Source organism: Hordeum vulgare, chromosome 3H, assembly GCF_904849725.1.
Source record: "Hordeum vulgare subsp. vulgare chromosome 3H, MorexV3_pseudomolecules_assembly, whole genome shotgun sequence".
In the NCBI taxonomy this organism is placed as follows: domain Eukaryota; kingdom Viridiplantae; phylum Streptophyta; class Magnoliopsida; order Poales; family Poaceae; genus Hordeum; species Hordeum vulgare.
Window position 1 is genome coordinate 549,287,013 of NC_058520.1, and position 14,265 is coordinate 549,301,277.

At 44.5% G+C, this 14,265-nt stretch overlaps 1 pseudogene; it reads right to left on the reverse strand.

Annotated features, from left to right (window-relative positions):
- Positions 1-754: 754 nt before the first annotated feature.
- LOC123442008 lies at positions 755-9,859 on the reverse strand (annotated as a pseudogene).
- Between the last annotated feature and the right edge of the window lie 4,406 nt (positions 9,860-14,265).

Sequence of the window (14,265 nt, forward strand, 5' to 3'; positions counted from 1 at the left end):
CAGGTCTTAAATTATTCACATGCATGCTATAGGCACATGTGTGACATGCATGCATTAGTTCTCGTGTTATAACAAACCATGCCGATATGGATACTTCCAAGATTCTAGCAAAATATTCAAAAAGGTGAATATTATTTGTTATATTTATAAGTAAATTAAACAAAAAGGTTCTAATAGAACAAATTTTAACATAAAATAAACTGTTTATCAATTTAGTGACAAGGCACTGTAAGTCATTCCATGACTTGGTTTATCAACATGCACTGTTTACTTAAATGAGTCAACATGTGTCGATGGGTTCGCTCAAAAAGGAAAATGCATCGACATGAGTATAAGAAGATTGAGTATGCTTTAATTGATGGTCATTAATGGTGTTCCTAGCTTACAGCTAAAAACGACAATGAAATAGTACAACAATATTCAAGTATCAAATGGGTATAACCATCCATGAAACAGGGCAAGAAGTATGGCGTATCGATTTCAAGGATGCATGATAATTTTAAAAATGAGTAGGCTATAACTATAACTACACATAAATTGTGCCAAGTGTGAAATAAGATGCATGATTTCATTTCGTACATACATGGACTGCTTGACAAATTACAACACTGAGATCATTTGTGAGACAAAATTCTTTGAAACACAAGCACCAATCCTATGCAAGCCACAACCCCTAACAATACCTGGAATATCAAGTACATACCCCATGTTGCAATTAGTATCTCGAGAGTAAAGTTCACCGACATGCTACATATCAGTCACGAGTGACAAGATAGACTGAAGCTAAAATTCGGGAAATGGTATGCAAGTGCAGACTTGGAATTTACGTTATTTGGTGCATCGTCTGTATTTACCTGAAAGAACACATTGCAGGTCATCGAAAATGATCGAAACAGAAAGAAGTGGCATCATTCTCGCAATGTATTCCACCACCTCCTTCTCGTTGATGTACGCATACCCCCAAAGATTGCGCCCGGAGAGCATAATAAGTCCTAACGACACACCCGCCACGAGACCCAGAACCATGGTCACACGAGTAGCCAGACTGGTAGCTTCAGGTCGCCCAGTACCAAGCTCGTTTGAAACACGGATGCTACAATGACAAGATACACGGTTTCATTGCCACAGTGACTGTACGATAAAGTTGTAGTGCACTAGAAGCATGGCAAAAGGTTTACGAGTCTTGAGTTGTTCGGTCGTACCTTATGGCTGCCCCAAGCCCGAAGGGCATCATGAATGTTAATGCAGTTGTGTTTAAGCTGCAAGAAGTTCCACATTTCGCATCAGAAAAGGGCATACAGAATGTGAAATACTCCATGGAAATTGCAACTCACCAAATGGACAACACCGATGCCTCGAGCTTAGGATTTGCGAGAAGTCCGGAGAGAAGTACCAGTAGCACAAACGACTACCACTCTAAGCTGGGTAGATGTAAGATCAGATTCAGTCCACGATGGAACGCGATAAAAAACGTAACTGCAAAAACTGAAACTCACAAAACCATGAGCGCGGATGGCACGGCAAGCTTCATGAAGCTAAGGATGTCGTGAAATGCCTCCTTTGAGAGCCATGTCGAGGTGCTCTTGTAGGATGGAGAGACACTGATGTAGAGAGCCAAGATCGAGACATTGGCCAGGTATGAGCTTATCTGCTGATGTCAGCAGAAAGTCGTCTCCAAGAACAAGCGGGCGGGACGAACCAAGCAGCAGCAGATCTAGCACATCGACATGAAAACAAACAAACAAACAAGAGGATACCAAGTCAAATAAGAGGATACAAGAGTATAACATTAACATCCGAACAGGTAGAGTGTAAACAGATAAGTGGCATACTCGTGGGAAGGACCGGTATAAGTGGCTGATTAATGTTGAGGAGCAGAACAAGCAAGATGATCTCTTCACAGTCGGTTGCCAGAAATAGCTTGAGGACTTTCTCTGTCAACTTACCAGCACTAAGGGTTCTCTGCCATTAAACAATCGTCGCCCGCGAGTCGTCAAAGATCTAACAACACGATACTTACGAAAGATTACAAGAGTGTAGTGCAGGTGATGAATGTTTGAGTTCATGCTCAACCTAAGCATCAGAACAGACTTTAAATAAGAAAATAATCAATATCCCTAATGGTTTTTATATCCATGTACTACAATTGTTGGTTAGACTCTGGATAGGTTCCGGCTCATCCTCTCATGAGGATTCTAGAGCAGAAGAGGTGTTGCTCAAGCAGCGGGAGCATCGGGTTTTTTATGTGATGATGGAACATCACGAACGATCGTTTATTCGTTGAACTCTTGTGCAATTTGGACTGAATGTGCTGAGACGGATGGCCTAACTACTACTAGTACAATGTTATCATCATTAGAGTTGCAGAGTAGAGTGAGTGAGTGAGGGGGCTCGCTCACCGAGGTAGAATGTCTTAGGCGTACTCGGCGCAGACCTCGCCGCAGCGGTCGTAGGCGTCGCCGAGGAGGCCCCATCCGAGCTCGACGTCGCTCTCCTGCTCCAGCTGCTCCTCGCGCCACCGGCGGCGCCGACCGTCTCAGCCTCCCGCGCCGCACCGCCCCTGCAGGTCCTCCACTATCATTCTGCTAACATGGTACACAGCACATAATTCCTACACTTGCTAATAGGATATCCAGCCTGTGGGAGAAACCCTATTTTGTGTTGAGTAAATAGGCAATTTTCCGAGTATATTAATCCACGAGATAATAACTAGCATGGCATTGACTAGACTAATGATATACTGATCTTGAGCTAACCTAGCACATACTACGCATATAGTGGATACATCTATGCAGACAAGTAGTACTGCTAGGATAAATACGAACATGAGGATAAACGAGTCATACCCTCCAATCGGCCAGTTGGCCTTAGCAGTGGCGGCGGCGGCAGTATCCTCTGCCGCCTTCTTCGCGGCTTCGGCCTTCTCGTGGAGACGGTCAGCTTCGCTTGGTGAAGACATGGCGATGACGAGGGCGACGCGGACGTAGACGAAGCAGACGGACGGAGTCGAGCAGTCGCGTGATCGGTCCCCAAAAACCTAATCGCCCCTCTCCCATACAGGAACCGGAGAGGCGAGGTTTCGGAGGCCTGCTCTCTCGTCGACCGTGTACGCGGCAAACGGAACGGAGTCGCCGGCGGCGGCAGCAGTTCAAGGAACGAACGTGTGAGGCAGATGTGATCTGATTCTCGTGACGGCTAGGGTAGGCGATAGCCTGCTTATAAAGGCGACTGGGTGGAGAGACGTGGGCCGAACCCACGTCCGAGTCGGTAACAGCCCACGATCCGACGTCTCGGATCGTGCCGTGTCCGTTACGTATTCTCCGTTCCTGACCGGCAAAAATAAGCGCGTAGGTATGAGCTCGGCTCGGCTCATTCCCGCAACCCGCGGCGCGTCGTGGCGTGGCGTGGCGTGGCATGGCGAGGCGGGCGGCGGAGGAGGAGTGCGCGAGGGCACCTTCTCTTCTCACTCTCCAATAGCATGTGGAAGAGAGACCCTTATAAAGGGGTCCAAACTCTCCTCCACTAGCGGGGTGGGACTAAACTTCCCACCACCTTGTCATCCACCACCTACATGGGCCCTTGGAGATTTTTCTGAAATTCTCTAATGGGCCTAAAGCCCACTACCAATTTCAACAATCCCCCACCAGATCTCAAGGGCAGATCGTGTTCCCTCGTTCCAATCACTGTTTTAATATACCAGCATTTCAGTGAAGACCTGTTAAGGTTGAGCTTCACCTAGAACAAGTAGCTACACCCCTTTACAACTGAACAATGGACTATGCCTTGAATTGTCAGTTTGGCGTAAAGGAGCTTCACCACAAGTCTTACTAGTACTAGACTACCGAAGGTGACCCCTCGGGTGGAGCATATTAGTCACACTCCTGGCCTATTCATGAGTTTACTAGAGATCACCCAAATCTCATAGACTGTGACCAGCAGTCAAGCTCATATAGGTGTGTTCCTCCAAAGATCGCTCTGTAGGACAGCATCTTGCTTACATATAAGCTTTAGAACACATTAAGACAATAGTCATCCTACCATACAGTATCCGAGAGTATTGCATCTCCAACGGAGTGGGTTAGTAAAGTTACTCTCCTCAGTTCACCACTGGCTTGTTTTCCCAGGTCCTACTTCACGGGATCTCCGATCATATAGGTTGGGTTACTACCATGGCAACTCATGTGGGTCTCATACCCATCTCCCTCGATGCACTATCTATCACAACACGTGATAGCCCTTTAGTAAAGGGATCTGCCAGATTCTTAGCCGTTTGGATATAATCCAACGCTATCACTCCGGAGTTTCTCAAACGTCTGACAGACTTCAATCTCATTCTTATATGTTTGTTGGACTTCATATTGTCCTTTGAACTCTTCACTTTAACAATAACCGTCTGATTATCGCAGTTCATAAGGATAGCCGGAACCGGCTTTTCAACCACAGGTAAGTAAAAGATCTCGAAGAAATTCTGCTTCGACACCAGATGTGTCTAATGCTGTTAATTCTTCTTCCATTGTCGATCTCGTTAAGATCGTTTGCTTGCAAGACTTCCAGGAAACAGCACCACCCCCAAGAGTAAACATATACCCAATGGTAGCCTTCATCTCATCAGCATCAGAGATCCAATTTGCATCACTATACCCTTCAAGTACGGATGGGAATCCCGTATAGTGAAGCCCGTGATTGACATTACCTTTCAAGTAGCGCATAATTCTTTCAACAGCGTGCCAATGAACATCACCCGGGTTTGCAACAAACCGGCTAAGTTTGCTCACAGCAAACGCGATGTCAGGCCTCGTTGCGCTAGCTAGGTACATAAGTGAACCGATAATTTGAGAGAATCTCAATTGATCTATAGTTGTGCCTTTAAAATTTGGAATAAGCACACTAGGATCATATGGTGTTTGACAAATTTTGCAGTCTGAATATCCAAAGCGACTCAAAATCTTATCAACATAGTGGGATTGCAGAAGTGTAATCCCACCCTCATCATCTCTCAACAGCTTGATGTTCAAGATAACATCAGCCACCCCAAGGTCCTTCATCTCAAAGTTTTGAGACAGAAAAGACTTAACCTCCTCAATTACTTTGAGGTTGGTTCCAAATATCAGTATGTCATCAACATACAAGCACAATATAACTCCTTCGCCCCCACCAGGGCGATAGTATACACATTTGTCAGCTTCATTAACAACGAAGCCAATAGATGTCAGAGTTGTATTAAACTTCTCATGTCATTGCTTAGGTGCTTGTCTCAGACCATATAAAGATTTCAGCAACTTACACACCTTTCCTTCCTGACCTTCTATCACAAAGCCATCTGGCTGTTGCATATAGATTTCCTCATTTAACTCTCCATTCAGGAAAGCCGTCTTAACGTCCATTTGATGAATGAGAAGACCATGAGAGGCCGCCAATGAGAGTAGTACTCGAATGGTGGTCAGTCTAGCCACAGGTGAATAAGTATCGAAGAAATCTTCTTCCTCTTTCTGGGCATAGCCCTTGGCCACAAGCCTAGCCTTGTACTTTTCAATCGTACCATCGGGCCTAAGCTTCTTTTTGAACACCCACTTGCATCCCAATGGTTTGCAACCATAGGGACGATCAGTGATTTCCCATGTCCCGTTAGCCATGATGGAATCCATCTCGCTACGGACCACAGCTTTCCAGTAATCAGCATTTGGAGAAGCATACGCTTCTGAAATAGAAGTGGGATTATCATCCACGAGGTATACGAAGAAATCATCACCAAAGGTCTTTGCAGTCCTTTGTCTCTTGCCCCTACCACGGGCTTCCTCGTCATCCTCCTCAGGATTTTCATCATGTGTTTGTTCATAGTATTCCATAGGAATGGCAGGCTCAGGAGTTATCTCAGATTCCTGTCTAGAAGTGCTTTGCATATCTCTCATGGGAAATATATCCTCAAAGAATGTAGCATCCCTCGACTCCATTATTGTACCGACCTTCACGTCAAGTACCTCAGATTTCACTACTAGAAATCTATAGCCTACGCTATTCTTAGCGTATCCCAAATTAACGCAGTCCACAGTCTTTGGTCCAAGCTTACGCTTCTTGGGGATCGGTACATTGACTTTCGCCAAGCAGCCCCAAGTACGTAAGTACGAGAGCGTCGTCCTTCTCTTTTACCACTCCTCGTAGGGAGTGACCTCATTATCTTTTGTAGGAACTTTATTCAGGACATGACACGCGGTCAATATAGCCTCCCCCCACCATGCCTTGGATAAACCCGATGTATCTAACATGGCGTTAACCAAATCAGTTAGAGTACGGTTTTTCCGCTCGGCAACCCCGTTTGACTGGGGTGAATAGGGAGGCGTCCTCTCATGAATAATGCCGTGTTCCGCACAAAATGAATCAAATTCGTTTGAGAAGTACTCTCCACCACGATCAGACCGGACTCGTTTAATTTTCTTTTCAAGTTGATTCTCAACTTCTGCCTTATAGATTTTAAAGTAGTGTAGAGCCTCATCTTTAGTATTTAACAGATACACATAGCAAAATCTAGTGGAATCATCTATCAATGTCATGAAGTATTTCTTTCCACCTTTAGTCAACACACCATTCATCTCACAAAGATCAGAATGTATGAGTTCTAATGGTGCCAAGTGTCTCTCCTCTGCAGCCTTATGAGGCTTGCGAGGTTGCTTTGCTTGCACACACGAATGGCACTTAGAACCTTTGGCTAAAGTGAAAGTTGGGATTAAATTCAGTTTTGCTAGCCACGACATAACACCGAAACTTATGTGACAAAGACGTGAATGCCAAACTTTAGATTCATTAACACTCGAATGAATATTGTTCACGACTTTATTACAAAAATCTGCAAGAGAAAGGCGGAACAGACCTCCGCATTCATAACCTTTTCCAACGAGAAGTCCATATTTCGTAACTACTACTTTATTAGACTCGAATACCAACTTAAACCCTTCTCTACACAGAAGGGAGCCACTAACGAGATTATTCTTGATGGCGGGGACATGCTGCACGTTCTTCAGCTGCACGATCCTTCCCGAAGTAAACTTCAGATCGACCGTGGCAACACCAAGAACAGAAGCACTCGCGCCATTCCCCATCAATACGGACCCGCGACCGGTGGCCTGATAAGAAGAGAACAATGATAAGTCAGCACACACATGAATATTTGCACCCGTGTCCACCCACCAATCGGTGGACTGACAAACTATAAATATAGTAAGTAAATTACCGTACCCAGATGCACCACTTTCATTGTTGCCCACAATCATGTTGGCGGACTTGGAGTCCTGCGCCGGCTTCTTGTACTTGTTTGGGCATTTGTTCGCCCAATGTTCCTCTGAACCACAAGTATAGCAGCCATCTCCCTTCTTATTCTTCTTGAAGGGCTTCTTTCCCTTCTTCTTGAAGTCGGTATTCTGTTGGACAGAATTCTTTCCCTTGGGCTTGTGAGAATTGAAGTTCCTCTGATGTACCATATTGGCAGCAGAAGAGCTTTCCACCGCTTTTCCATTGAAGTCCTTTGCTCTCGAGTTCTGCTCAACACTCAGATGGCCGATGATGTCCTCTACTGAGAACTCACGCCTCTGATGTTTCAGAGTAGTAGCAAAGTTCCTCCAGGAATTAGGGAGCTTAGCAATTATACAGCCCGCGACAAACTTGCCCGGCAAATTGCACTTAAGAACCTCAAGTTCCTTAGCTATGCATATTATCTCATGAGCTTGTTCCAATACAGAACGGTTGTCAACCATCTTCTAATCGTGGAACTTCTCCATAACATACATCTCACTCCCAGCATCGGTGGCCCCGAATTTAGATTCGAGCACCTCCCACAAGTCCTTGGCAACATGCATATGTAAATATGCATCAACCAGCTTATCTCCGATCACGCTAATGACTGCTCCAAGGAATAGGACGGTGGCCTCCCTAAACATCTTCTCCTATTCAGGAGTGATAGTTTTCGTAGGAGTGACACCGGCTACCCAGAACACGTTCATAGCCGTGAGCCATAAGGTGGTTCTCGTTTGCCAACGCTTGAAAAAGGTACCGGTAAACTTATCCGGTTTCAGTGTAGCAGCAAAACCATTACTCAAAAAATTCCTACAGACATTAGGTTTTTGGATTGTTGAGTAAATAGGCAATTTTCCGAGTATATAAATCCATGAGATAATAACTAGCATGGCATTGACTAGACTAATGATATACTGATCTTGAGCTAACCTAGCACATACTATGCATATAGTGGATACATCTATGCAGACAAGTAGTACTGCTAGGATAAATACGAACATGAGGATAAACGAGTCATACCCTCCAATCGGCCAGTTGGCCGTAGCAGCAGCGGCGGCGGCGGCAGTATCCTCTGCCGCCTTCTTCTCGGCTTCGGCCTTCTCGCGGACACGGTCAGCTTCGCTTGGTGAAGACATGGCGATGACGAGGGCGACGCGGGCGTAGACGAAGCAGACGGACGGAGGAGAGCAGTCGCGTGATCGCTCCCCAAAAACCTAATCGCCCCTCTCCCGTACAGGAACCGGAGAGGCGAGGTTTCGGAGGCTTGCTCTCCCGTCGACCGTGTACGCGGCAAACGGGACGGAGTCGCCGGCGGCAGTAGCAGTTCAAGGAACGAACGCGTGAGGCAGATGTGATCTGATTCTCGTGACGGCTAGGGTAGGCGATAGCCTGCTTATAAAGGCGGATGGGTGGAGAGACGTGGGCCGAACCCACGTCCGAGTCGGTAACAGCCCACGATCCGACGTCTCGGATCGTGCCGTGTCCGTTACGTATTCTCCGTTCCTGACCGGCAAAAATAAGCGCGTAGGTATGAGCTCGGCTCATTCCCGCAACCCGCGGCGCGTCATGACGAGGCATGGCGTGGCGAGGCGGGCGGCGGAGGAGGAGTGCGCGAGGGCACCTTCTCCTCTCACTCTCCAATAGCATGTGGAAGAGAGACCCTTATAAAGGGGTCCAAACTCTCCTCCACTAGCGGGGTGGGACTAAACTTCCCACCACCTTGTCATGCCACCACCTACATGGGCCCTTGGAGATTTTCTGAAATTCTCTAATGGGCCTAAAGCCCACTACCAATTTCAACAATTTTCTACTAGGCTACTATGATAAGAGGTGCAGATGTGTATTTAGAACCGTTATGTCGGAGTGATTTTGTTAGTATACCTACCAGATAAAAATACTACAGGCTGCAACAACTTGTTCCCCGAATCCAATTTTAAAAGGGGAACGATCTTTGCATCGACGCAGCCAACCCTAGGACCACGCATTCGTCTCGTGCAAAAGAAGGTACTACGGTAGTGAGGCGACAGAACTCGTAATCTCATAGCTCGCGTCAGGAATCAGAACTGGTTCTTCAGGACCGATAATAATCTCACAGCAGGCCTCAATTCGCCCCTGACACGAAGGTAAACAAGGGACGAACAATGCCATGAATCATTCAATGCGTGAATCTAGCAAAGCAAACCATGCGTCCCCAATTCGGCGACAATCCAATCCACCCCCGCCGCAAATCTCACGTGGCTGGGCACGGAAAGTGGCCGCCGGGATCGGCGCCCATGCAAAAACCCTAAGCGATTAGCACGAAGAACATCGGTCGGGGCAGACAGCACGGTACCTTTGCTCCCAGCGGGGAGGAGGAGGGATGGCGGAGGGGCGGGCGGTTGGGGGAGTGGCGAGGTGGAGTGTGTGCGTGCGTTGATGTGTGATGGGGAGTGATCAGGTGCTACGGTCATATAAACGCGGCGGGTTGTGCGGCAAAGCGTGGCATGGCAGTGCCTCCGATGGAGTCGAGTGAGCAGTGCGCATGCCGAAGCAGCACCTCGTACACCGCCTCCTCCATCGCCGTCTGCGCCGCCATCAGGATCGCCCTCGATGCCCCCACGCCGCCCCTCCTCCACGCACGGCAGGGAGCAGCAGCCCGGGCTGGCCGCCCTGCTGGGCCTGGTCGGCCGGGTGGAGGAAGGCTGCGCGTGCGTGCGCCTGCAGGACGTGTACACAGGGGAGGATCCCACCATTCGACTCGCCGCGATGGTCCGGCAGTGCTCGCTAGTTCCGATATGTGGGTTGGTTTTGGTGGGATCTTCTTGTGGCAAGGAGGAAGGCATAGGCAGAGGGATCTGCCGATCTAGATGCGGCTAGGGTTCGTGCAAGACAAAGGCAAAGGAGGGTTGTGGTGGGTTGGGTGGGGTTCGTGCTTGAGGGAGAGGGGTTTGCTGTGGTGGGATGGATGGACGGATGGATGAACGTATGGATGGATGGATGGCCGGATGTTTGCCATGTGAGCGATCCATGTCACAACTTATTCCACCAATCAGACTTAAGCTTGTGCAATTTTCTTTTTTTCTTTTTTGTTTCTCTTTTACTTTTCATCCTCTTATTCAGGGCAAATATAAAATATATTACCCTCTTACAGTTTGTCAAATTGACCAATATTATGCACATGTGTGTATCTTGGGATGAAAAAATGTTGATTTGGGGGGTTTCATTTTCTTCATAAAGTGCTATTCTGAACAGAATAGGAAAATGAATATTGCAGAATTATTTTTGAACTATAGAATGAAGAGTTTTCACATATTTGAGGAATATATGATCCAAATTATTTATGAGAATTTTTCGAGAATTTTTGGACTGATAGAATAATAGGTTGCTTCACAAATTAGGATAAGGTGGGATAGAATGGACCCACGAGTGACATGTCAACATAGTTAGAATATGTTACGACATTTTTATAATCGTCGTAAAAGTTATGACGATCTCATCTTATGCGGTTACGACGTTTTTGACTCACATTGTCTTAATTTATATGTATATTTGATCCCCTCAAATGGTTTACGACGACCTCGGATGAAATCGTCATAGATTTATGATGAATTCATCAACGACATCTTAAAAAACGTCATGTATGAGCATATTTCTTGTAGTGTCTTGTCCATCACATCATTCTCCTAATGATGTGATCCTGTTATCAAATGACAACTTATGTCTATGGCCGGAAAACCTTGACCATCTTTGATCAATGAGCTAGTCCTTTAAAGACTCACGAGGGACAGTGTGTTGTCTATGTACACACACATGTATTTAAGTTTCCAATCAATACAATTCTAGCACGGATATTGAACAATTATCATGAACAAGGAAATATAATAATAACTAATTTTTTATTGCTTCTAGGGCATATTTCCAATAGTTTTAAAGGTTTAAAAGAGAAGAATAGGCGGGAACTCAAAAGAGGGAAACTTTGGCGGGAGATATAGGCGGGGAAACGACGACATGAGATATACGCGGGAACGAAGAAGCTAGAGACTATGGCCAGAAGTGAGGAGCGGTAAATTATGGCGGGAAGTAAGAAGCGGTAAAAGTGTTGTCACGTGGTCCAGTAGCGGGAGTCACAAGCGGGAAACCACGAGGGCTTTTTTTTCATTCTCGTCCTCAAAAAATTATAATTAAACACCAAAAGACAAATGCATCCACCTATCGACTTTGCCAAAGCCGACCGATGCTAATTGCTCACGGAAAAACCAATTAATGCTAATAGACGTGTCAAAAGCGTTTGGGACCTATCGGCTTTGGCAAAGCCGACTCGAGTTTCTAAAGGTAGCCGAGAGGCCTATCGACCAGGTCAAAACCGATACGGCCCTAATTGGATTTGGTGATGCCGACTCGAGCCACTCGGCTTTCGTGAGGCCGAAGGTGTATTATTTCTGATTTTTTTTATACGTGTGTAATATTATTGAAATTTAATAAAAAAGTGTATCATTGAAAAAAAATACTCAACCTATTTGTCGACATGGGCGGCCCCACTCGTGGAAGCACGCATCCTCCAACCCCCCTTATTGCGCTGACCCATGGGCGGGGCGGGATGCCCCCCATTTTTCTTCCTTTTCCTTTTTCGTTTTCTGTTTTAGTTTTTGTCTATATTAAAATAAATTGGAATCACATAAAGGTTCTTATTTTTAAGAAATTATGAATTGTTAAAAACAGTTCTTAAATTCAAAAAATGTCTACGTTTTTAAAGGAATGATAGATTTTTATTTTTTCAATGATTTTTTATTTTGATGAAAGATATTTATGAGCATTTGAATGATTACGAATATTGCTTTTGTATTTGATGAAAAAAAATTCGAATTCAATGATTTTTTTGAACTTGTTGAACAATTTTTTATTAAAGAACCTTTTATTTGAAAAATAAATGATTTTTTCTGAATTCGATGAACATTTTTTGAAAACGGTGAACAAAATTCGAATATGATTGACATTTCTTAATTCAATGAATTTTTTAATATTGATGATCATTTTTTAAATCTGACGAACAAAAATGTTTTTTGATGCATACTTTTGGAATTGCTAAACATTTTTTACTTGATAAACATTTTTTGAATTCCATCAACGAAACATGTTCAGAATTGAATAAAGAAAATAAAAAAATGAAAAAGTACATTATAAAAAAGAGAAAAGAATAATAAAAACATGAAATTAAAATAGAGTAATAAAGGCCGGCCCATACGAACGCCTAGTATGCGAGGGGGTGCGCGCCAAGTCGCTCGCGAGCGACCTACGCGCCGAATAGGAAACCCGTATGAGGATTTCCATGTTGACCTCCATGTGTGGTGACGGTTCGCCCCTCGGTGGCCCGAAGTTGTCCATCCGCCTTCTCTATCGCGGCCCAATATTTCTTGTGTTGAGATATATGCCTCGAGGAGCAGTCCAGAAGTTAATATGCGGCCCAGTAATGCTAATGTTGTGGTTTTTTTCTCATGGTGGCTGACTAAGTAGCCAAAAGTATTTTTAAAGTTTGAACATACATGCCGTAGAAACGTCCATCACCTTTTCACTTTTACAGCAAAACTGAAACAATAGGCCCTATCCATAAGTTGCCATTTAAAAAACGCTACCAATTACAAGAGTTTCAAAGATGCACAAAACAGGAGTAAAAATTGTAATCTTGTAGTTGCCCAAAAAGAAGGAAACAAACACATGGACATCAAGTGACGTCACCACAACACATGGAGGGCTAGAGCATATTAGCACCCCTAAAAGCTAAGCTAGCAAAATAAAACTTTCAGTAGTAATGAAATAACACTACTTGATTATCGGGATCTTGAACCTCTTTATGAGGTTCCCTCTATTCTCCTAGCAATTGGTGCTCATTCGTGCTAGTAAGACAAAAACATTTTTAATCATCTTCCTGTTCATCTCAACACCCTCCTTGGGCTTTCTCCGTTCTTGTACCTTCTACTGAATTGCTCATGCACGTATATGATTATGCAGAGTGAATATAGATGCAGCAGGGTCAAAACGAAATTTCTGTCAAAAGAAGGCATTATTTCTAGTTTTCTAGATTCTCCAAAAAGGGACAACGGCCCCACAAAGCAACACCTTGCGTTGCTTAGCTGGAAAAGAAGCCAACCAATTTCCAAAGATATGATATGTCCAAGAGGGGTTCATATGTAGATTCACGGAAACATCAAACCACTTCCAAGACAGAATTTGCAAAAGAACACCTAAACAATAAATGATCATTGTTACCTTTTATATTTGTGCGCGACTCAGAAGTCTTGCATATACTATATCACTAAAACCCCTAGAATTGAAGGCCTCTCATTCAATTGAGGTCACCAATTTGGAATTGGGTCATCAATTTTGACCGGATCAACAATTTCTCACTCAATTATTTTAATCCTCTATGACACCGAGCTCCCTATTTTTTGAGTCCTCACAATCAATTGAGCTCTCAATATGAAGTTTGGTCATCCAATTTTCACTGAGTCAATAATTGCACAATGAGCTCTCTCATTTATTTTCTAATGCACAATACTCCCTAATTTTTAAGCTTCTTCCGTCAATCCTTGATTTTGACTCCTTCAATCTTTTGTTGTGGCAATGAAATCTCTAACTTCGTTATGCTATCCAGTTTTAAAGCCCCTCATTCAACTCTTCAAATTTGATTGGATACATAATTGATTGGGCCGTTCATCCTAGCTCCATGGTGGGATCTCTCGATGAATTGGTGACGAAACATATGTGTCTTCCATGACACGTCTAACATCAGCATACACATGCATCACACAATGTAAATAACTTTCTCATGTTTTTTACTAACTAAAAGACGTCCTATCACATGGTCAAAAAAATGCACCAAAACATCATAATAATAAAAAAAATACACTCACGAACGATTCGCTATGGACTGGTTATACCAGACATTGTCCCACTAATCACTTCCCTGATTTGCATTGTTGGCCCACTTTTTCTCTAATCTCTGAA